The following is a 24,790-nucleotide window of genomic DNA, read 5'->3' on the forward strand; positions in this document are numbered from 1 at the left end:
TAAAGGCGCTAGACAAGGCTAGGAAAAATATACTTCATGAGAGAAGTGATAAAACAAGGTACCAAAATAAAACGCTAGACAAGGCTAGGATTAAACGGGCCAACCTGAGGTGAAAGGTTCGCGACTTAGTGAGTCCTCTTGCACGACCAACCGTTTGGTAGCAATGGCAAAGTTCCGGCGCTCACCGGCCGTCAGCAGCCAGTTAAAATAGGCTGCTGCTAATCAAGCTCAGGTGTGTGCTGCTGCCTTGCGTCAGCTGCACTCCATACTGTGGATGAGAGAGAGAGTGAACATGGTGCAGACAATAGAAATAGGCAAGGACATTTACAGATTACCACATTTATATTATCATTTGGTGCAGCCGGGCCGGAGCAGGAGGGGATAGAAAGAGAAAAAAAGGAAAACAGAGGGGGGAATTGTGGGGACAAGAGGGGGATTAGACAGAGAGACAAAAACAACAACAGCAAACACAACAACAACAACAATAGAGCAACATCAGCAAATACGACATGTACAAATATGATGGTAAAAGTAATAGCAAATAAGCAGTTAGCGAAAATAAAAAATAATACAGAAATGACACTGAGCATTATTATACAAAAAATGGAGCAATAAAAACACCAATAGAAATAGCGCTATTGATAATGAACAATACCAATACTTTACCTTTATTATCAACAATACAGTTGTTCAAATGCAACAATACATATACGTAATGATTGTATTACGTGCATGTATGTAAGTGCATTATCCTTTCCATCCTTATCCTTTCCGTCTTTTCTAACTGAGCTACTGTGTGGAACAATTTCCCTTGTGGATCAAAAAAGTTTGTCTAAGTCTATTCCATTACACGCCTCATTATTACTGAATGCTACAACTGTAAAAAAAAAAAAAAAAAATGACGACAGTGAATAAAAACTGAGACATATTTAGGTGAACATATTAGTCTAAAACCAAATCATAAAACCTTAGCACAGGGGTCGGCAACCCAAAATGTTGAAAGAGCCATATTGGACCACAAATACAAAGAGGAGCTACAAATGAAAAGCCTTCTTTAAGTGATATAAGGAAGTCAACACATGATATAAGTGTCTATATTAGCCTACTATCAAAATAAATATGTGTCGCAGGCTGACACAAATCTTCGTTGACAGAAATATTGAAATGTAATATTCTACACATTTTTACAACATTAGTAAAACTTCTCAGAGTGTGAGATAACTCCTGGAAGTTACTAGTGTCCAAGTTAAAGGAAACGGCAGGCTGTCTTCTTCTAATGGATTAATTACAATCTTTGCAAGCTGGGTAATGTTTGCTGTGGTCTGGAACAACATGGCACACAAAAAACAGAATCAGATATGCTACCAATATTACGTACAGAAAATGTGTCATGAGAAATGCAAATAAAAATTAAATACACAGAGGACATGAGTAAAGGGAATTAAAGGCCTACTGAAATTATTATTTTTTATTTAAACGGGGATAGCAGATCCATTCTATGTGTCATACTTGATCATTTCGCGATATGGCCATATTTTTGCTGAAAGGATTTAGTAGAGAACATTGACGATAAAGTTTGCAACTTTTGGTCGCTGATAAAAAAAGAGTCTTGCCTGTACCGGAAGTACCGTGACGACACCGGAGGAAGGACTGCTCATATTTTCATATTGTTTACAGCAGCAGCGAGAGAGATTCGGACCAAGAAAGCGACGATTACCCCATTAATTTGAGCGAGGATGAAAGATTCGTGGATGAGGAACGTGAGAGTGAAGGACTAGAGTGCAGTGCAGGACGTATCTTTTTTCACTCTGACTGTAACTTAGGTGCAAGGGTTCATTGGATTCCACACGTTCTCCTTTTTTTATTTTGGATCACGGATTTGTATTTTAAACCACCTCGGATACTATACCCTCTTGAAAATGAGAGTCGAGAACGCGAAATGGACATTCACAGTGACTTTTATCTCCACGACAATACATCGGCGAAGCTCTTTAGCTATGGCGCTAACGTGATAGCACATCGGGCTTAAATGCAGATAGAAACAAAAGAAATAAATCCCTGACTGGAAGGATTGACAGAAAATCAACAATACTATTAAACCATGGACCTGTAAATACTCGGTTAATGCTTTCCAGGCTGGCGAAGCTTAACAATGCTGTTGCTAACGACGCCATTGAAGCTAACTTAGCAACAGGACCTCACAGAGCTATGCTAAAAACGTTAGCTATCCACCTACGCCAGCCCTCATCTGCTCATCAACACCCGTGCTCACCTGCGTTCCAGCGATCGACGGAGCGACGATCATAGATGGGGTCGGCGGCCCGGAGACGGAGAAAGTCAAGGTGAGGTCGGCGGCTAGCGCGTCTGCTATCCATCTCAAAGTCCTCCTGGTTGTGTTGCTGTAGTCCGCCGCTAATACACCGATCCCACCTACAACTTTCTTCTTTGCAGTCTTCATTGTTCATTAAACAAATTGCAAAAGATTCACCAACACAGATGTCCAGAATACTGTGGAATTTTGAGATGAAAACAGAGCTTTTTTGTATTGGATTCTATGGTGTCCGAATACTTCCGGTTCAATGATATAAACTATCAGACTGCGTGGTCTGTAGTACTGGGTTTCAGTAGGCCTTTAAATGAGCTCAAATATAGCTACAAACGAGGCATAATGATGCAATATGTACATACAGCTAGCCTAAATAGCATGTTAGCATCGATTAGCTTGCAGTCATGGATTGACCAAATATGCCTGATAAGCACTCCAGCATGTTAATACAATCAACAAAGCTCACCTTTGTGCATTCACGCACAGCATAAAACGTTTGGTGGACAAAACGAGACAAAGAAGGAGTGGCATAAAACACCTCGGAGAAGGTTGTACATGTAAACAAACTACGATGAGTTCAAGGATCGCTGAAATTAGTAGGACAAAAGGGTGCTTGCCAAATACTCACATCAGTGAAGCATGTATAACATAAACAGTGGGATTTCTAGCAATTAGGAACAGAATTTATATTCAAACAAAAAATTTTTTTTTTTTCTTCATCTTTTTCCCATGTTCCACACATCTCTGAAAGAAGTCCAGGGAGCCCACTCGAGCAAAGCGGGTTGCTGACCCCTGTGATGTACCCCTCTCCTCGGCAATGACAATATCTGTGATCATTGTTCTCCTTCTTGTGGGGGCCTGACGATATCTCTAAAGGTGAGCTGACAAATGTGCCACTTCACGAGTCAACACCCGATCGCTTCTCTCTCTTCCTCCCTGTCCGATTTACCACTCACACACATAGAAACACACTAGCCCGTGATCCATGCTTATCTCTTCCCCTCTGCGTGGTCATCCAGCTCATCATCTGCACAGGACAGACAGAACACACATGGGCGTGAATCACGGTGACTCATAAGGGTCCAAATAGCGGCCGACAAGAGGTGTTGCAGTCTATTTATAACACCTTGAGTGTGCACCTTCTCATTATAGGCCATAGAGGAGGCTGACAATGGACGAGGAATAATGAGTCCCTTTAAATGTCCCCGGCAATGTATCCTCTCATCAGCTTGAAGCTTAGGGTTTGGCACTTAGCCCTGGATGACATCAACTATGGCCAACATATCGTAGGTGTTTTCATCGAGTTAGTACGCCTGGAAGTCTGTTAAAGGCCTACTGAAAGCCACTACTACCGACCACGCAGTCTGATAGTTTATATATCAATGATGATATCTTAACATTGCAACACAATAAAGTGCAATTTTAAATTTCCCGCCACACTTCCGGTTGAAAACGTCTAGATATGATGACGTATGCGCGTGACGTCAACGGTTGACGGAAGTATCGGTACCCCATTGAATCCAATACAAAAAAGCTCTGTTTTCATTTCAAAATTCCACAGTATTCTGGACATCTGTGTTGGTGAATCTTTTGCAAGTTGTTTAATGAACAATGGAGACTGCAAAGAAGAAAGTTGTAGGTGGGATCGGTGTATTAGCAGCGGACTACAGCAACACAACCAGGAGGACTTTGAGATGGATAGCAGACGCGCTAGCCGCCGAACTCACCTTAACTTCCTCCGTCTCGCCGACCGCATCTGTGATCGGGTGAAGTCCTTCGTCGCACCGTCGATCGCTGGAACGCAGGTGAGCACGGGTGTTGATGAGCAGATGAGGGCTGGCTGGCGCAGGTGGATAGCTAATGTTTTTAGCATAGCTCTGTGAGGTCCGGTTGCTAAGTTAGCTTCAATGGCGTCGTTAGCAACAGCATTGTTAACCTTCGCCAGGCTGGAAAGCATTAACCGTGTAGTTACATGTCCATGGTTTAATAGTATTGTTGATCTTCTGTCAATCCTTCCAGTCAGGGATTTATTTATTTAGTTTCTATATGCAGTTAAGCACGATGCTATCACGTTAGCTCCGTAGCTAAAGTGTTTCGTCGATGTTTTGTCGTGGAGATAAAAGTCACTGTGAATGTCCATTTCGCGTTCTCGACTCTCATTTTCAAGAGGATATAGTATCCGAGGTGGTTTAAAATACAAATCCGTGATCCACAATAGAAAAAGGAGAGAGTGTGGAATCCAATGAACCAGCTTGTACCTAAGTTACGGTCAGAGCGAAAGAAGATATGTCTTGCACTGCATTCTAGTCCTTCACTCTAACGTTCCTCATCCACGAATCTTTCATCCTCGCTCAAATTAATGGGGTAATCGTCGCTTTCTCGGTCCGAATCGCTCTAGCTGCATTGAAAACAATAGGAAAATGTGAGGAGACTTTCAACTAACTACGTCACGCTACTTCCGGTAGGGGCAAGGCTTTTTTTCATCAGATACCAAAAGTTGCGATCTTTATCGTCGATTTTCTCTACCAAATCCTTTCAGCAAAAATATGGCAATATCGCGAAATGATCAAGTATGACACATAGAATGGATCTGCTATCCCCGTTTAAATAAAAACATTTCATTTCAGTAGGCCTTTAAAGGCTCATTGTCGCGTATAATCTGCGACTTTCTCGACCTCTTATGAGTCCGAGATGGAGTGAGGGTGGCCAGCCTTATTTCAGAAGTAGGTTTCTCTAGACAGGCATGTCAAACTGGTTTTCATTGAGGGCCACATGGCAGTTATGGCTGCCGTCAGAGGGCCACTTGTAACAGGGAATAATGTATGAATTTGCCTCTATTTCATTATTAATTCTATAAATTGTTTTAGGTAGACTGTCAAATTTACAGTAAAAACTTTACATTTACAAAAGGTTACTGTAAAATAATGTATAGTTTTTTTATTTAATTTAACTTTATTTAATTGTTTTTTATTTTAATTTATTTAATTAGGGACCGAATGTCCCTTTGGGACAGAGGACCCTATTGTATTTGTAAGGTTTTATTATTATTATTCCGCCGCCTCTTTGAGCTGTAATTTGACCCCCTTAACATGCTTCAAAACTCACCATATTTGACACACACATCAGGACTGGCAAAAATTGCGATCTATTTAAAAAACCTAGCTCCAAAACTCAAAATTGCGCTCTAGTGCCCCCTAGGAAGAAAACACAGACCAAAATGCCTGTAACTTCTAGTAGGAATGTCGTAGAGACATGAAACAAAAACCTCTATGTAGGTCTCACATAGACCTAGATTTCATACACTGACATCCTTCAGCAAAAATCAACAGGAAGTTTGCAATTCCCCCTTCAAAACAAAAGTTTTGTAAAAACAGTCACCTTTACCTCTTTGACCTATAATTTGACCCCCTTAACGTGCTTCAAAACTCACCAAACTGGACACACACTTCAGGACTGGCAAAAATTGCGATTTAATAAAAAAAAAAAAACCCCAAAACTCAAAATTGCGCTCTAGCGCCCCCTAGGAAGAAAACACAGACAAAACTGCTCCTAGGAAGAAAACACAGACAAAACTGCCTGTAACTTCCAGTAGGAATGTCGTAGAGACATGAAACAAAAACCTCTATGTAGGTCTCACTTAGACCTAGATTTCATACACTGATATCCTTCAGCAAAAATCAACAGGAAGTTTGCAATTCCCCCTTCAAAACAAAAGTTTTGTAAAAACAGTCACCTTTACCTCTTTGAGCTATAATTTGACCCCCTTAACATGCTTCAAAACTCACCAAACTGGACACACACTTCAATACTGGCAAAAATTGCGATCAAATTAAAAGAAAACAAAACCCCAAAACTCAAAATTGCGCTCTAGCGCCCCCTAGGAAGAAAACACAGACAAAACTGCTCCTAGGAAAAAAACACAGACAAAACTGCCGGTAACTTCCAGTAGGAATGTCGTAGAGACATGAAACAAAAACCTCTATGTAGGTCTCACTTAGACCTAGATTTCATTCACTGACAACCCCCAGCAAAAATCAACAGGAAGTTTGCAATTCCCCCATCAAAACAAAGGTTTTGTAAAAACCGGTCACCTTTTTTCAAACATTATCTCCTCTGAGCGCGTTTGTCGTGTCGGCTTCAAACTAGCACAGGAGAGAGATTGAACCCTTCTGATTAAAAGTTGACGAAAGAGTTTTAATTACTGCTCCGGTTTGGATTTTATGTGCCGTCAAAGTCGGTCCCGTCCATCGCTGCTTGCAGCTTTAATTTTATTTTATTTTTTACAACATTTTACGGTAAATGGAAAAACAGTATCACTGTTTTTTGGGGGGATTTTACAGAAAAATCTGGCAGCTTAGTTGCCAGAATTTTTGTGATAAGTTGGTTTTTACAACATTATATTGCTAATGGAAAAACAGTACAAGTTTTTTTTTTTTTATTCTGGCAACTTTGCTGCCAGTTTTTCTACCGTAAAAGCAAAAGTACTGTCTTTCCATTTACAGTAATACACCGTTAAAAACAACAACCGTAGATTTTACAGTCAAAAACTGAATTTCAACGCAAAAAACAGTATTTTTTTTCTTCAATTTATAGTAATACGCTGTAAAGAACAACGTAAAATGTATTGTCATTTTTATTAATTTGATGGGTAGTTTGCTGTAAAGTTAAGTATTTTCATCTATTTTTATTTAGGCAAAAACATGTTTAGAAAGTATGATTATATCTGTAATGTTTGTTGCAATATTGGATACTGATAAAGGTATGCAATTTCAAGCAGTACATATATTTTTTCTGTCAAAATGAAAAAAATCAATGACATTTAATGAGAAAATATTAAGTACTTTATTGACACATATCATTTCCAGGTGTTTGCGGGCCAGATAAAATGAGATCTGGCCCCCGGGCCTTGACTTTGACACCTGTGCTGTAGAAGAAAAAAAACAAGGCCATTATTACTTTTAAATACTTTTATCATGGCGCTATTTCTCCAAAAAATAAAACGTATTCATTTTTGTAATCCATGACTAAGAATAAACAGACAACATGCTTTTTTTCCAAAATAGTTTACAGTAGTTGTTGTAGCCCGCTGGTGGTTTGTTTAACGCCTTCTACTGTATTTTCCAGAATATAACCCGCTACTTTTTTCCCAAGCTTTGAACCCTGCGGCTTATGCAAAGGTGCGGCTAATATGTGGATTTTTCTTCGCTAACTGCTACATTTTGGAATGGATTAAGCAAATAAATCAATGTCCTAAAATAATCCACTACAAGCTAATAATAATAACTGCTTTAGCAGTCGCAACATTAATGCTGCCACAACGATGACTCTTGCTGGCCTTAGCCTTTGGTAATGGCACCATTCCCAAATTATGTGGGCTCTAATGATAACCTCAATAGACATATTCATATTCTCTTCTTGTCATATTATGCTCTTTCCAGTGCTGTTGTTTTTAGGTTAGAGTTTGTATCCAATCAGAATTCAGCTAGCTTATGTTTCCATGCTGTACGAAATCTGCCCGGGGCCTTTTAGAATCAACAATGCAGGCGTCTATGCACTGTAAGTGAACGGGCACAAACAGTTGATAGACAGTTGTGATAGCCAATCAGATCCCGAGTTGTTGTCAGTAAGGCCTTCTAGCTGGCCTCACGTTGAACGTGACATTTACGCGTCCTGTGATTGGATACGTGGCGGTGCTATCAGCAGAGACACCCCGTTAGCGGATTAATTTGAGAACACATACAGTTGATAGACAGTTGCGATAGCCAATCAGATCACAAGTTGTTGACAGTCGCCTATCTAATTAGCCTGACGTTAACGAGACTGTGATTGGATACTCACTTGTCATTCCAAAGTGAGTATCCAATCACAAGTTGCACTTTACTAAAAGCAGGAAGTGCTGCACCATGGCCATATCGGGCTAGCAGAGAAATCGCCGATACTCACTTTTTTAACCCACACAGAAGGAGAACAAAACGTTGATTAGGTGGCAGATATATATTTGCAAGGCCATTTTCAAGAAGGATATTTAAAGAGAAACTACATCTTGTGAGACGACGTCGGCCAACCCCGGAAGCTAGCCATGACATTGGGAAATGCCCGCCACTTGAATCAACCGACTACGAGCAGTACCACTGGCTTATACGGCGTTGAATGGGTGCTACAAATTGTGAGTTCAAATATTGTATTTCTTAATTTTTTCACGTTTAATATGTTTTTTGCAATTTGAATTTTGACAGCACCACATAAGATGTGTTTTAATTGCTGATGCGGGTTTATTGATTTTTTTAAAAGCGCCAGAAAATAACCCGTTTTGTACACTTTTGAGGTGATCCAATGACCAGTAGTGCGTAAATGTGTACCTGTATAGTATTTCTCCAGCAATGGTCATGTGGTGACATCAATGATGGTATTTTGAGAGGTAATCATTGAAGTCGGACATCACTGAAAGCCTAGGTGGGAAACGCACGGCCCGCCACTGGTCTATGGGGTATGTGTGATAGATCGATAAGGGTATAGTATAGTAGATGGCTAGATAGATGGTGGTGGGTGGGTGAAAATGTATGTTCGGTATTAAAGCTGGATGGATAAATGATTGAATGAATGGACAAATTGATGGCAAGGTGTGTTTGTTTTAAAGGGTAAAATGGTTGATTAATTGGGTAGATAGATAGTAGGGCTGTTAATCTTTGGGTGTCCCACAATTCGATTCAATATCGATTCTTGGGGTCACGATTCGATTCAAAATCGATTTTTTTTCAATTCAACATGATTCTCGATTGAAAAACAATTTTTTTCCCGATTCAAAAGGATTCTCTATTCATTCAATACATAGGATTTCAGCAGGATCTACCCCAGTCTGCTGACATGCAAGCAGAGTAGTAATTTTTTGTAAAAAGCTTTTATAATTGTAAAGGACAATGTTTTATCAAATGATTGCAATAATGTAAATTTGTTTGAACTATTAAAGGCCTACTGAAATGAATTTGTTTTATTTAAATGGGGATAGCAGATCCATTCTAGGTGTCATACTTGATCATTTCGCGATATTGCCATATTTTTGCTGAAAGGATTTAGTAGAGAACATCGGCGAAAAAGTTTGCAACTTTTGGTCGCTGATAAAAAAAGCCTTGCCTGTACCGGAAGTAGCGTGACGTCACAGGTTGAAAGGCTCCTCACATTTCCCCATTGTTTACACCAGCAGCGAGAGCGATTCGGACCGAGAAAGCAACGATTACCCCATTAATTTGAGCGAGGATGAAAGATTCGTGGATGAGGAACGTGAGAGTGAAGGACTAGAGTGCAGTGCAGGACATATCTTTTTTCGCTCTGACCGTAACTTAGATAAAAGGGCTCATTGGATTCCACACTTTCTCCGTTTCCTATTGTGGATCACGGATTTGTATTTTAAACCACCTCGGATACTATATCCTCTTGAAAATGAGAGTCGAGAACGCGAAATGGACATTCACAGTGACTTTTGTCTCCACAACAATACATCGACGAAACACTTTAGCTACAGAGCTAACGTGATAGCATCGTGCTTAACTGCATATAGAAACAAAATAAATAAATCCCTGACTGGAAGGATAGACAGAAGATCAACAATACTATTAAACCGTGGACATGTAAATACACGGTTAATGCTTTCCAGCCTGGCGAAGGTTAACAATGTTGTTGCTAACGACGCCATTGAAGCTAACTTAGCAACCGGACCTCACAGAGCTATGCTAAAAACATTAGCTATCCACCTACGCCAGCCAGCCCTCATCTGCTCATCAACACCCGTGCTCACCTGCGTTCCAGCGATCGACGGTGCGACGAAGGACTTCACCCGATCACAGATGCGGTCGGCGAGACGGAGGAAGTTAAGGTGAGTTCGGCAGATAACGCGTCTGCTATCCATCTCTGTCTTTCTGGTTGTGTTGCTGTAGTGCGCCGCTAATACACCGATCCCACCTACAACTTTCTTCTTTGCAGTCTCCATTGTGCATTAAACAAATTGCAAAAGATTCACCAACACAGATGTCCAGAATACTGTGGAATTATGAGATGAAAACAGAGCTATTTTGTATTGGATTCAATGGGGTACCAATACTTCTGTTTCACTGGCTACGTCACGCGCATACGTCATCATCCAAAGGCGTTTTCAACCGGAAGTTTAGCGGGAAATTTATAATTGCATTTTTTAAGTTAACCCGGCCGTATTGGCATGTGTTGCAATGTTAAGATTTCATCATTGATATATAAACTATCAGACTGCGTGGTCGGTAGTAGTGGCTTTCAGTAGGCCTTTAATGTATCAATGTGGTGAAACGTAAACCGAGACTCGACTCTTCAAATGGCTAACCTGATTTAAGTAGCTCAGCAGAGTCCAGCCTTTCCTGGCATCCTTCCCCTTTCATGTATGTGAGTCCTTCATATCCCTTAGTGCACCCTCACTCCTATGGGCGCATTTCAATCATTCCAATTAGCCTTCATCACAGCCCACTGCATAGCAAGTGTGGAAAAAGGCAGCGTGTCGCTCCGCATCCTCGACAACACTTCATGCATTTGATTAATTTTGTATTTCAATGGGCTTCGGTGTTCCCTATAGCACAGACAAAGGGTGAGGCATCCTTTCTCTCTCAACTTTGTCATGTGAGACATTAGCGGCGGCAGCTGCAGTCCTCACATAATGACACAAATTATTGGCTCCTTAATGGGCGGCTTAGTAGCCTTCAACACAACATTCCCAGAGAGCATGGCCGCCGATTTGGATCAATCGGAAACTGCTTGAGCCGACCTTATACACACTGGACACAGAGGATGTCGTGCTCTCTCTGTGTCTCTTTCTCGCCAATCCATCCTGGCCCTTTGGAGACTCATAAGAGGAGACTCCTACACACACACACACACACACACACACACACTGCACTCCCACAACCACTATCTGTCCACCTCCACAGCTTGTGGACAAACCTAGAATAACAATGTGATGCTTTTGCATCACGTTGCACACCTGACCATTGGACCACAGCACATGCATTCATCTTATATATATTGCATCCATCTTGCACTGCAATTACATTGACTTACATTACAATACATTTACACAACAGTTCTGTGCAATGGGTGATGTAGAAAAAAAAAATCACCCCCTCATTATTGAATGTGCTTTATGTACTCTGTCTTTCATCATGTTTAAATATTTACATTTAAATAGTACACTGTAGCGTGCATTACTCAACATAATTAATTCAACTGGTCTTTAAAGGCCTGCTGAAACCCACTACTACCGACCACGCAGTCTGATAGTTTATATATCAATGATGAAATCTTAACATTGCAACACATGCCAATACGGCCGGGTTAACTTATAAAGTGCAATTTTAAATTTCCCGCTAAACTTCCGGTTCGAAACGCCTTTGGATGATGACGTATGCGCGTGACGTAGCCAGTGAAACAGAAGTATCGGTACCCCATTGAATACAATACAAAAAATCTCTGTTTTCATTTCATAATTCCACAGTATTCTGGACATTTGTGTTGTTGAATCTTTTGCAATTTGTTTAATGAACAATGAAGACTGCAAAGACGAAAGTTGTAGGTGGTATCGGTGTATTAGCGGCGGACTACAGCAACACAACCAGGAAGACTTTGACTCGGATAGCAGACGCGCTAGCCGACGCTAGCCACCGACCGCACGGATGATCGTGGTGAAGTCCTTCGTCCTTCCGTCGATCGCTGGAACGCAGGTGAGCACGGGTGTTGATGAGCAGATGAGGGCTGGCTGGCGTAGGTGGAGCGCCAATGTTTTTATCATAGCTCTGTGAGGTCCCGTTACTAAGTTAGCTTCAATGGCGTCGTTAGCAACAGCATTTTTAAGCTTCGCCAAGCTGGAAAGCATTAACCGTGTATTTACATGTCCATGGTTTAATGGTATTGTTGATTTTCTGTCTATCCTTCCAGTCAGGGGTTTATGTATTTTGTTTCTATCTGCATTTGAGCCCAATGCTATCACGTTAGCTCCCTAGCTAAGTTAGCTTCAATGGCGTCGTTAGCAACAGCATTGTTAACCTTTGCCAGGCTGGAAAGCATTAACCGTGTATTTACATGTCCATGGTTTAATAGTATTGTTGATTTTCTGTCTATCCTTCCAGTCAGGGGTTTATTTATTTTGTTTCTATCTGCGATTAAGCACGATGCTATCACGTTAGCTCCATAGCTAAAGTGTTTCGCCGATGTATTGTAGTGGAGCTAAAAGTCACTGTGAATGTCCATTTCGCCTTCTCGACTCTCATTTTCAAGAGGATATAGTATCCGAGGTGGTTTAAAATACAAATCCGTGATCCACAACAGAAAAAGGAGAAAGTGTGGAATCCAGTGAGCCAGCTTGTACCTAAGTTACGGTCGGAGCGAAAAAAGATACGTCCTGCACTGCACGCTAGTCCTTCACTCTCACGTTCCTCATCCACAAATCTTTCATCCTGGCTCAAATTAATAGGGTAATCGTCGCTTTCTCGGTCCGAATCTCTCTCGCTGCTGGTGTAAACAATGGGAAAATGTGAGCAGCCCTTCCTCCTGTGACGTCACGCTACTTCCGGTACAGGCAAGGCTTTTTTTTATCAGCGATCAAAAGTTGCGAACTTTATCGTCGTTGTTCTCTACTAAATCCTTTCAGCAAAAATATGGCAATATCGCGAAATGATCAAGTATGACACATAGAATGGATCTGCTATCCCCGTTTAAATAAAACAATTTCATTTCAGTAGGCTTTTAAAACTGTGGCCGCCATTATGATGTGCAGTGCTGTTTTTAAATGACCGTACGTCTTGAACTACATAAAGTATTTCAATGGTTGAAATCTGCACTTTTGAGTGTTATCGGAGTTATTACGGTAATCTACGTCACAGCAGCTCAGACCAGCAACAAACCAGAGTGGTTTGCTTCCGAAACAGATGCGGAAGCAGATTTTTACGTGATAATATATCATATTGTAGGTGTTTATTACACTTTGCATTCATATTTTGCTGTTTGTTACATTTTTGTTGTGTTTTTGCGTGAGTGTAAAAGATACACAACTATGGAGGAACTGGTCTGAGAAGTAAAAGAGGAGCGACATTCATATGTTAATAATAATAATAATTATGGATTAGATTTATATAGCGCTTTTCTAGACACTCAAAGCACTTCACAGAGAAGTGAGAACCCATCATTCATTCACACTTCGTGGTGGTAAGCTACTTTCGTAGCCACAGCTGCCCTGGGGTAGACTCTTAATATTGTTAATATTCAGTGTTTTATTGTTCATAGTTAATATTGTAAATCCCACTTTCTTTATTCTCATGTACATTTTGGGTGTCCCATTCAGTAAAAAAAAAACTGTAATATTGCATTCCGTTTTTTTGAGGTGGTCTGTCATAACGTTTTTAGAACTCTATCGGACATTGTGACTGAAAAAAAAGGGACCCAAACACACATACTGTACAGCAGGTTTTTACAGCTAAATGTGTACATATCATTTATACACACATACACCTTGGCCCCCTAGGTGGTCTCTCAATTTGCCCCCCCTACCCCCCGAGTCAAAATATTTGCCCAGCTCTGCAATATAAACAGTATTGATGCATAATTCTGAGCATGACAACAAGAACACTAAGGCTGCATCTGCAAAGATGCGACAGCAGAATAATAATCAGAGCGTCAACCACACACACACACACACACACACACACACACACACACACACACACACACACACACACACACACACACACACACACACACACACACACACACACACACACGCTTGCAGGCAATGAACCAGACTGAGGAGCCCAGCCTTCCATTCTCCATTGAGACATGCTGTTGCTTCACGTACGGTGCCTCCTTGTGTTACATCCGGGTTCTGCAACCTAGTGGCTCCCTGGAGCTTTTTCCTAAAATGTATGATAATGGAAAAAGATGGGGAAGAAAATATATTTTTGTTTTAATAAGGTTTCTGTAGGAGGACAACATGACACACACCTTCCTAATCGTTAGAAATCCCACTGTTTATAGTACACATGATTCTCTGATGAGATTATTTGGCGAGAGCCGTTGTGTCCTACTAATTTTGGCGGTCCTTGAACTCACCGTAGATTGTTTACATTCCTTACATGTAGATTTCAACGATGCCGGAGAAAGACATATTTTATGCCACTCTTTCTTTGTCTCATTTTGTCCACCAACCTTTTTTATGTTCTGTGTGAATGCACAAAGGTGAGTTTTGGTGATGTTATTGACTTGTGTGGAGTGCTTATCAGGCATATTTAGTCAGTGCACGACTGCAAGCTAATCGATGCTAACATGCTATTTAGGCTAGCTGTATGTACATATTGCATCATTATGCCTCATTTGTAGGTATATTTGAGCTAATTTAATTTCCTGTACTTATGTCCTCTGTGTATTTAGTTTATATCTGCATTTCTCATGACACACTATATGTATGTAATATTGGCTGCATTTCTCATAGTTGTTTGTATGCCATGTTGTTCCAGACCACAGCAAATGTAACTCAGCTTGCGTAGATTGTTATAAATCCATTAGAAGAAGACAGCCTGCCGTTTGCTTTAACTTGGACACACACATTTATACCTTTGGCCATTCTAAGAAAGTCCTTTCCAGGAGTTATCTCACCCTCTGACATACTTGCCAACCTTGAGACCTCCAATATCGGGAGGTGGGGGGGTTGTTTGGGGGCGGGGGGCGTGGTTATTTACAGCTAGAATTCACCAACTCGAGTATTTCATATATATTTCATATATATATATATGTATATATATATATGTATGAAATACTTGACTTTCAGTGAATTCTAGCTATATATATATATTTTATTTTTTTTATTTTATTTACATAGAAAAAAAAAAATACTTGAATTTCAGTGTTCCAGTGGCTATCCATTAGATGGCATTATTGTCCTGTTTAACTTCTCCGTTCATGATGAGTATATCATTTCGGCCGCCATGTCTATAATTTCCTCGTTCTTCTGCTTCGTCTCCTTGTTGTGTGCGCAGTTGTGCACTCTATAAAAGCCCTAGATGTTATGACGTCTTTGGGCAGGCAAGCTGTTTATTTTGTGGGAAAGCGGACGTGAGAACAGGCTGTCCCCACTCAGTCTCAGGTCCGCATTGAGCTGGAGGGGGCGTGGCCTCCAGCTCCGGCTGAATACCGGGAGTTTGTCGGGAGAAAATCTCTGCCGGGAGGTTGTCGGGAGAGGCGCTGAATATCGGGATTCTCCCGCTAAAAACGGGAGGGTTGGCAAGTATGCCCTCTGAAAAGCCTGCGTTTTACTAAGGTTTTTCAATGTTGTAAAAATGGGTAGAACAATTCTGTCAACAAAGATTTGTGTCCGCCTGCGACACAAAGTCATTTTGATAGTAGGCTAATATAGCTAATATAGACACAAGTGTTGTCCTGATACCAATATTTTGGTACCGGTACCAAAATTATTTCGATACTTTTCGGTATTTTTTTAAATGAAGGGGACCACAAAAAATTGCATTGGCTTTATTTTAACAACAAATCTTAGGGTACATTAAACATATGTTTCTTATTGCAAGTTTGTCCTTAAATAAAATAGTGAACATACGAGACAACTTGTCTTTTAGTAGTAAGTAAACAAACAAAGACTCCTAATTAGTCTCCTGACATATGCAGTAACATATCGTGTCATTTTCCATTCTATTATTTTGTCAAAATTATTAAGGACACGTCGTAGAAAATAATTTATTAATCTACTTGTTCATTTACTGTTAATATCTGCTTACTTTCTATTTTAACATGTTCTATCTACACTTCTGTTAAAATGTAATAATCACGTATTCTTCTGTTGTTTGATACTTTACATTAGTTTTGGATGATACCACAAATTTGGGTAACAATCCGATACCAAGTCGTTACAGGATCATACATTTAAGGCTGCAGCTAACGATTATTTTTCTATCGATTAATCTATAGATTATTTTTTTCGATTAATCGGTTAATCTATAGATTATTTTTTCGATTCATCTATAGATTATTTTTCCTTTTACCAATTTTTTTTTATTTTTTATTATTTAAAATGAAGATGAAAAAATAAAAGTAGGCCAGTTTTTTCAAAAGGCATGGCTTTTATTTACAAAAAAAAAAAGTATGGCCACTCAGTCAACATTGACAACAACATGACAAAATATTCTGTAACAATGTAAACATTTAAAACTTTTAACATTTAACAAAATTAAAAGTAGCTTATTTGCTTTTTAATGTGCAAATATAAAAGTAAACATCCAGTGCAAATCTTAATATTCTGCAATAGTATAAGCATTTCAAAAGTAAAAGTATTGCTTATTTTGCTTTAAAATGTGCAAAAATAAAGATAAACATCCAATACAAAAAAGTGCAAAACGAAATATTCTGTAACAACAGTGTAAACATTTCAACAAAAGTGAAAGTATTGCTTATTTGCTAAAATGTGCAAAAATAAAGATAAACATCCAATACAAAAAAGTGCCAATCTAAATATTCTGGAGCACTGTATACATTAAGTATTGCTTTTAAAATGTGCAAAATAAACATCCAGTCCAACACAGTACACAATAACCAATTCTACTCATTCCAGTGAGTGACTAACAGTTGTAATGAAGAAAGGTTAGCATGTCTACTTGCTTTGCTTCTTTTCTTGTTTACAATATTCCCAGCAGCTGAAAATAGGCGCTCAGAAGGGGTCGATGTGGCTGGAACTGAGAGGTAATTAGCCTTCACCTCAAACCAGGACTGCGAGCGAGCTGAGCTGCAGTTTAAGTTTCTAGTAGGTCAACGGGCTCATAGTGATGTTACTAGTAGTTGACTGGGAGGTGTTTATTATCATTTGGGGAGAGTCCGCTGCCTGATGCTCACCTGCTAAACACCTATCTGCTCGACGCTGAAGCGCTGACTACATGCGCTATGAATACGCACTGCTGATTGGCTGATAATGCTTCGAGTGTACCAATCAGATGGTTGTGTGGGTGGGACAATGCTGCGTGTGTACCAATCAGATGGTTGTGTGGGTGGGACAATGCTGCGTGCTGAGACAGAGGCAGACAAGCAAAGCAGCTTGTTAACACTTTAGCAGATAAAGTTAGCTTTAGCTTAGAAACTCGTTCGGTACACCCCCGTACCGAACCGAAAGCCCCGTACCGAAACGGTTCAATACAAAACACATACCGTTACACCCCTAGCAGATACAAATGACACATTCATGTATTTGTGTAATGATGACAACGTATGCTAACGCGGACGATTGACTAGTTGATGGTTGATGGTTTTCTTTTCAAATGTTCGTTCATAGCCGTTGTGCTGCTATGATAGGCCATTTCCGCTCGACACAGTGTGCATACAACAACATTATTAGGCTGTGTATTGAAATACTCCCACACTTTTGACGACTTTTGGCGTGCGTTTTTCCCCTCGCTCGCACAGTCTGCTTTGCGCTCCGCCATGACGGTAGTGTGACGTAAATATGCGACGCGTCGACGCACAAAAACGGCGTCGACGTATTTACGTAACCGATGACGTCGACTACGTCGACGCGTCGTTTCAGCCTTACATACATTGGTCTTATTCAAAGTCCTCATTGGTCCAGGGACATATTTCCTGAGTTTATAAATATCATATAAATTAAAAAAAAACAGAAAGAAGACATTGTGATGCCAAAAAATATTGACGTAATCATAGTAGTATCGACTAGATACGCTACTGTACTTGGTATCATAACAGTGGATGTCAGGTGTAGATCCACCAATGGCGTTTGTTTACATTGTGACGCCGGTGAGCTACGGTGTGTAGTGAAGCATGTTTAGCTATTCCTCGTCCTGCAGGGATGATACTTGTAAGAAACTTACTTTATTTGTCGCCATGGAGGCGAGGATTAGTGATTTAAAAGTAGCTAAAACACTGCAGACTGCGGATGGACTTTAGCCGCTAGCTAGCTAGCCATGTCTTAAAGCACTTCTTCCTGAGGGTGTTTCAGTGTTATAACTTCGCCTTTATCTTTAGTTTTTAAGCCGAAATGCATCCGTTCTCCCTTTTCTGTCTACACACTGTGTCTGCTTGTAAGTACTCCGTGATTGTGCGCTGCCGAACATGCTCGTCTGCTCGTAAACCAGCAATTACATGGCGGTATAGTACCAAATATGATTCATTAGTATCACGGTACTATATTAATACCGGCATACCGTACAACCCTAATAGACACTTATATCATGTGTTGACTTCATTATCTCACTTATAGAAGGCTTTTAATTTTGTGCGGCTCCAGACAGGTTCGGTGGCCACGGATGAAGCGCTGGCTGTCCAAAGTCGGGACCCGGGGTGGACCGCTCGTCTGTGCATCGGTTGGGGACGTCTCTGCGCTGCTGACCTGTCTCCGCTCGGGATGGTCTCCTGCTGGCCCCACTATGGACTGGACTCTCGCAATATTATGCTAGATCCACTCGACGTCCTTTGCACCGGTCGCCCAGGGGGGGGGTCCCCACTTCTACGGTCCCCTCCAAGGTTTCTCATTGTCCCATTGGGTTGAGTTTCTCCTTGCCCTGATGTGGGATCTGAGCCGAGGATGTCGTTGTGGCTTGTGCAGCATTTTGAGACACTCGTGATTTAGGGCTATATAAGTAAACATTGATTGATTGATTGGTTGATTTATTTTTGTAATTTTTGTCCAATATGGCTCTTTCAACATTTTGGGTTGCCGACTCCTGTGTTCCAATCATTGCAATTACAGAATAGGTAAAACACTAAATACAAATGAAAGTAGTGGTTTTACATAACAGTGAATGGTTTGTCTATCCGTGTTGGCCCTGCGATGAGGTGGCGACTTGTCCAGGGTGTACCCTGCCTTCCGCCCGAATGCAGCTGAGAGAGGCTCCGGCACCCCCCCCCCCCCCCGCGACCCCAAGAGGGACAAGCGGTAGAAAATGGATGGAGGGACGGACCCCTATGTTAAAGGCCTACTGAAACCCACTACTACCGACCACGCAGTCTGATAGTTTATATATCAATGATGAAATCTTAACATTGCAACACATGCCAATACGGCCGGGTTAACTTATAAAGTGCAATTTTAAATTTCCCGCGAAATATCCTGCTGAAAACGTCTCAGTATGATGACGTTTGCGCGTGACGTCACGGATTGTAGCGGACATTTTGGGACACCATTGTGGCCAGCTATTAAGTCGTCTGTTTTCATCGCAAAATTCCACAGTATTCTGGACATCTGTGTTGGTGAATCTTTTGAAATTTGTTTAATGAACAATGGAGACAGCAAAGAAGAAAGCTGTAGATGGGAAGCGGTGTATTAGCGGCCGGCTGCAGCAACACAAACACCTAGTGGCTACATCGTAGCCGGTGTTTCATTGTTTACATTCCCGAACGATGACAGTCAAGCTTTACCATTGGCTTGTGGAGAACTGGGACAACATAGACTCTTACCAGGAGGACTTTGAGTTGGATACACATTGGCCTGTGGGGAACTGGGACAACATAGACTCTTACCAGGAGGACTTTGAGTTGGATACGCGCTACCGTGAGTACGCAGCTGCGGCTTGCAAACATTTGATCGCTTGCCCGTACGTGCGTGCCGCTATGTGCATGTCACGTACCTAACTGTGGTGAAATATATGTGCTGTATGAACTTTGCGGAGGTGAACGGTACTTTGGGCTGTGGGATTGAGTGTGTTGTGCGGGTGTTTGATTTGTATTGGCGGGTTATATGGACGGGAGGGGGGAGGTGTTTGTTATGTGGGATTAATTTGTGGCATATTAAATATAAGCCTGGTTGTGTTGTGGCTAATAGAGTATATATATGTCTTGTGTTTATTTACTGTTTTAGTCATTCCCAGCTGAATATCAGGTCCCACCCGCCTCTCACAGCATCTTCCTTATCTGAATCGCTTCCACTGCCCTCTAATCCTTCACTCTCACTTTCCTCATCCACAAATCTTCCATCCTCCCTCAAATTAATGGGGTAATCGTCGCTTTCTCGGTCCGAATCGACAATGTGCAGATGTGAGGAGCTCCACAACCTGTGACGTCACGCTACTTCCGGTACAGGCAAGGCTTTTTTATCAGCGACCAAAAGTTGCGAACTTTATCGTCGATGTTCTCTACTAAATCCTTTCAGCGAAAATATGGCAATATCGCGAAATGATCAAGTATGACACATAGAATGGACCTGCTGTCCCCGTTTAAATAAGAACATCTCATTTCAGTAGGCCTTTAAATCCATTGCAATTACAGAAAAGGTAAATACACATGGAAAATAGTGGTTTTACATAACAGTGAATGGTTGTTTGTCTCTAAAAGGGACAAGCGGTAGAAACTGTGTGGATGAATGAATTAAATGTCAGTGACATATCTGTATGAAGACGTGTCTGACTGGGAGAAAAGTGCATTCATCACGAGCGTGTATGTTTCGTTATAGGTGTGAGGGCTATCGTGCAGGTTCTTACCCCAGCTGACCGCAATCACGCAATGGAAAAGTGTGGTGTTGCTCAGGAAGTCGTGAGGCGTGTAGGAAGTGATCGTGGTGAGAAACAAGGCCAGGTAAGATACAAGAACACTTTTCATTGCGCTTTCTATTTTTAAACCCGACCGCTTGTTCATCTCTTGTCAAATCAAAAGTTAATCTTGCAATATATACTCTATGCACCACATAGTGCAATTACATTATATGGAATCCAAAAAGAAAACAGTACGAAAAATAATCAGTGCAAGACTGGATGCACTAAAAAAAACATAAGGGGCTTTGTGGGCCACAATTTGCCAACCACATGCAGCAGTGAAGCTTTTACTGTAAGCACACTGAGAGCTGTTCAGAGCCTGTATCGCAGTGAAGTAGCTTGATTACGCACGAGTCCTCGCCATGTTGCTAATGTTGATGAACCATCGCTAAAAGCTCTTGGCTCCGTCGAGGAGCATTAATGAACAACAGCTCCATGCATAATGTGCATGCATTGCAAAGTAAAGTTAAAGGCCTACTGAAACCCACTACTACCGACCACGCGGTCTGATAGTTTATATATCAATGATGAAATCTTAACATTGCAACACATGCCAATACGGCCGGGTTAACTTATAAAGTGCAATTTTAAATTTCCCGCTAAACTTCCGCTTGAAAAACGTCTACGTATGATGACGTATGCGCGTGACGTCAATAGTTAAACGGAGGTATTCGGAACCCATTGAATCCAATACAAAAAAACTCTGTTTTCATTTCAAAATTCCACAGTATTCTGGACATCTGTGTTGGTGAATCTTTTGCAATTTGTTTAATGAACAATGAAGACTGCAAAGAAGAAAGTTGTAGGTGGGATCGGTGTATTAGCGGCTGGCTGTTGCAACACAACCAGGAGGACTTACTTGGATAGCAGACGCGCTAGCCGACGCTAGCCGCAAACCGCTTGGATCATCGGGTGAAGTCTTTCGTCGCGCCGTCGATCGCTGGAACGCAGGTGAGCACGGGTGTTGATGAGCAGATGAGGGCTGGCTGGCGTAGGTGGAGCGCTAATGTTTTTTATCCTAGCTCTGTGAGGTCCAGTTGCTAAGTTAGCTTCAATGGCGTCGTTAGCAACAGCATTGTTAAGCTTTGCCAGGCTGGGAATTATTAACTGCATAGTTACATGTACATGGTTTAATAGTATTGTTGATCTTCAGTCTATCCTTCCAGTCAGGGATTTATTTATTTTGTTTCTATCTGCATTTGAGCATGATGCTATCACGTTAGCTCAGTAGCTAAAGAGCTTCGCCGATGTATTGTCGTGGAGATAAAAGTCACTGTGAATGTCCATTTCGCGTTCTCGACTCTCATTTTCAAGAGGATATAGTATCCGAGGTGGTTTAAAATACAAATCCGTGATCCACAGTAGAAAAAGGACGGAGTGTGGAATCCAATGAGCCAGCTTGTACCTAAGTTACGGTCAGAGCGAAAAAAAGATATGTCTTGCACTGCCTCTCCAGTCCTTCACTCTAACGTTCCTCATCCACAAATCTTTCATCCTCGCTCAAATTAATGGGGTAATCGTCGCTTTCTCGGTCCGAATCGCTCTAGCTGCATTGAAAACAATAGGAAAATGTGAGGAGACTTTCAACTGACTATGTCACGCTACTTCCGGTAGGGGCAAGGCTTTTTTTTTTATCAGATACCAAAAGTTGCGATCTTTATCGTCGTTATTCTCTACTAAATCCTTTCAGCAAAAATATGGCAATATCGCGAAATGATCAAGTATGACACATAGAATGGATCTGCTATCCCTGTTTAAATAAAAAAAAAAAATTTCAGTAGGCCTTTAAGTAAAATCAAAAAGTGCTTTACTACTCATATTCTGTACTTATTCAACACAAAACTGTATGCAAATCATTTAATGTGATAAATAAGTCCACTACCAGTATGCCTCTTAAATATCTTAGAAAATTTCTCTTTAAAAAAAAAAAAAGGTGTCAGCCTGTTTCATATTAATGATCTATTTATTTATGTTAATTCTATCCTTTTTTTATAAATGCAAAATGCATTGATATATTTTTTCCACTGGGTGGCAGCATTGCCTTTGTGGTCACATCCAACAGCACGAGCACGGCGAGAGAAGTGTATTTTTTGTACATAAAATAGAATATTTGTAATAATCTGTCATATTTATAGTGTATGTTCCCTTTTGTGTCTGCTCTAAAGGAAGAGGTCAATCTGTATTAAATCAGGGCTATAATTGGAAATACTGTAATGAATTGATTTGCATTACCAACCTTAATTTATTTGAGTTTGAGTCTGCGTTTATTTGGAACATGCATGCATACAACATGATGCATCACAATTTCCAGTTCCTCTATTCAACACGTTCGAAAAGGAGTAGGAAGAAGCAGAGCTTATTTAATCCTGCCCCTTTTCCTTTACATAGCAGTTGCTAAAACTTTTGTTCACTTCCTGTTCTCAATTTTGTCACAATATCCTCCATAAATAATAACAATAAAAATAAATAAATAATAATTGGTAAAGTAAGTTATATTTCATATGGTGAGATGAGTAAGATTATCTAGTAAATGAATGGATGAATGAAATAAATTCAGAATGTTTATCATGGTTCTTCTTTGTACTTTGTAAACACTTTTAAGTTTGGAGAGTTTATTGAAGTGGGTCATATTAGTACATTGTTTGATTATTCTGCTTAATCCATTCCGTAATTTAAATCCACATACTGTTATACTGAAGGTCTTAAGTGTTGTACGTGCGTACAAATGTTTTAAATTAAATTTTTCTCTAAGATTATATTTCTCCTCTTTTGTTGAGAATAAATGTTGTATATTATTGGGTACTGACAGGTATATAATCACTAAAATAAAAATAGTAATCATTATTGTTATTATTGTTGTTTATTAGTAATATAACTAATTAATATTGTATTTAAAAACAATAATGCTAATGATACAGTTTACTGTTATGTTAATGGCTTGCAATAATCAAGCTCAAATAAATCATATAAAGTAAAAAAAAAACTGACACAGAATAACAAACTGAGAAAAGTAGTCATTTAAATAGAACACAATTCTATACTGTACATATAGGCCCACTGTATATTTAAATGTTCTGATATTTTATGTAAATCTGCACTCGGTAGCTGTACATTTATTTATATTATAAATAATCACAGTGGTGATTCGTAATCGTTAGACCTCAATTGCAGCTAAAGTTGTGTTTTAAAAGAGCAAAAGTAATTTGGTCAGTCAAGTGCTACACATTTTTAATTTATTCTTTAGGGTTCTCTAAGAAAAAAGTGGTCTTTTTTTTTGTTCTGGTCTTTCGCATTTTATATAAGAGTGGCATTAAAAAAAAAAAAGCTTTTATAAAGACCAATGGTTTGTTTTGTTTTCTTTTGGCTGTCCCATGAATGTAGGATTTGTGTTGTGTGGCCTTGATCCGACTGGACAGAACCTCGGCCTCCTTTACCTTAAAAGACCTAAAAGTGTCACGTGTTTCCTGAAATCTGCCTGAAGACCTGGGTGTGGTGAAGAGAATGTGTTTTGCAGTCACTTATTATGCAGTGAAGCATTCAGCATTCACTGGTTTTGATGGATGAAGCAAATAACATTTGCATATAGGGAAACATAATTAAAAGGAAAAAACAAGTCCATATATTTTCAATTTCATTTCAATAAACTGAGTTGATTAATTACTTATGACACAAATATATTCATCTGCTTTATGTGTTTTTAATTAGATGCATAAATAACTTCATCTATTTGCACGTTAGAGTAATAAAAATAAAATATTCTGCTGTGGTTTTAGTGCATCATGGGGCATAAAGAGAATTGTTGGCATATTCTATGTGAGACAGGGAAAGTACTTTTCTCGTAAAAAAAGAAAGAATTTTGATGTATGCAGCATCTGCATGTCCCCCAAAGATGTAGAAGTAGACTCAATCTATAGTCTCTATGAGG

The 24,790-nt window shown here is 40.1% G+C and overlaps 1 long non-coding RNA gene across 1 annotated transcript in view; it reads left to right on the forward strand.

The window, feature by feature from the left end:
* LOC133644365 (uncharacterized) overlaps positions 1-18,686 on the forward strand; it is a 157,403-nt gene extending 138,717 nt beyond the window's left edge. The window contains exon 3 of the long non-coding RNA XR_009824759.1: positions 18,627-18,686. This is a non-coding gene — a long non-coding RNA (uncharacterized LOC133644365). The remainder of the gene's footprint in view (positions 1-18,626) is intronic.
* Positions 18,687-24,790: the final 6,104 nt, after the last annotated feature.

The sequence above is a fragment of the Entelurus aequoreus genome, linkage group LG27, assembly GCF_033978785.1.
Source record: "Entelurus aequoreus isolate RoL-2023_Sb linkage group LG27, RoL_Eaeq_v1.1, whole genome shotgun sequence".
Classification (NCBI taxonomy): domain Eukaryota; kingdom Metazoa; phylum Chordata; class Actinopteri; order Syngnathiformes; family Syngnathidae; genus Entelurus; species Entelurus aequoreus.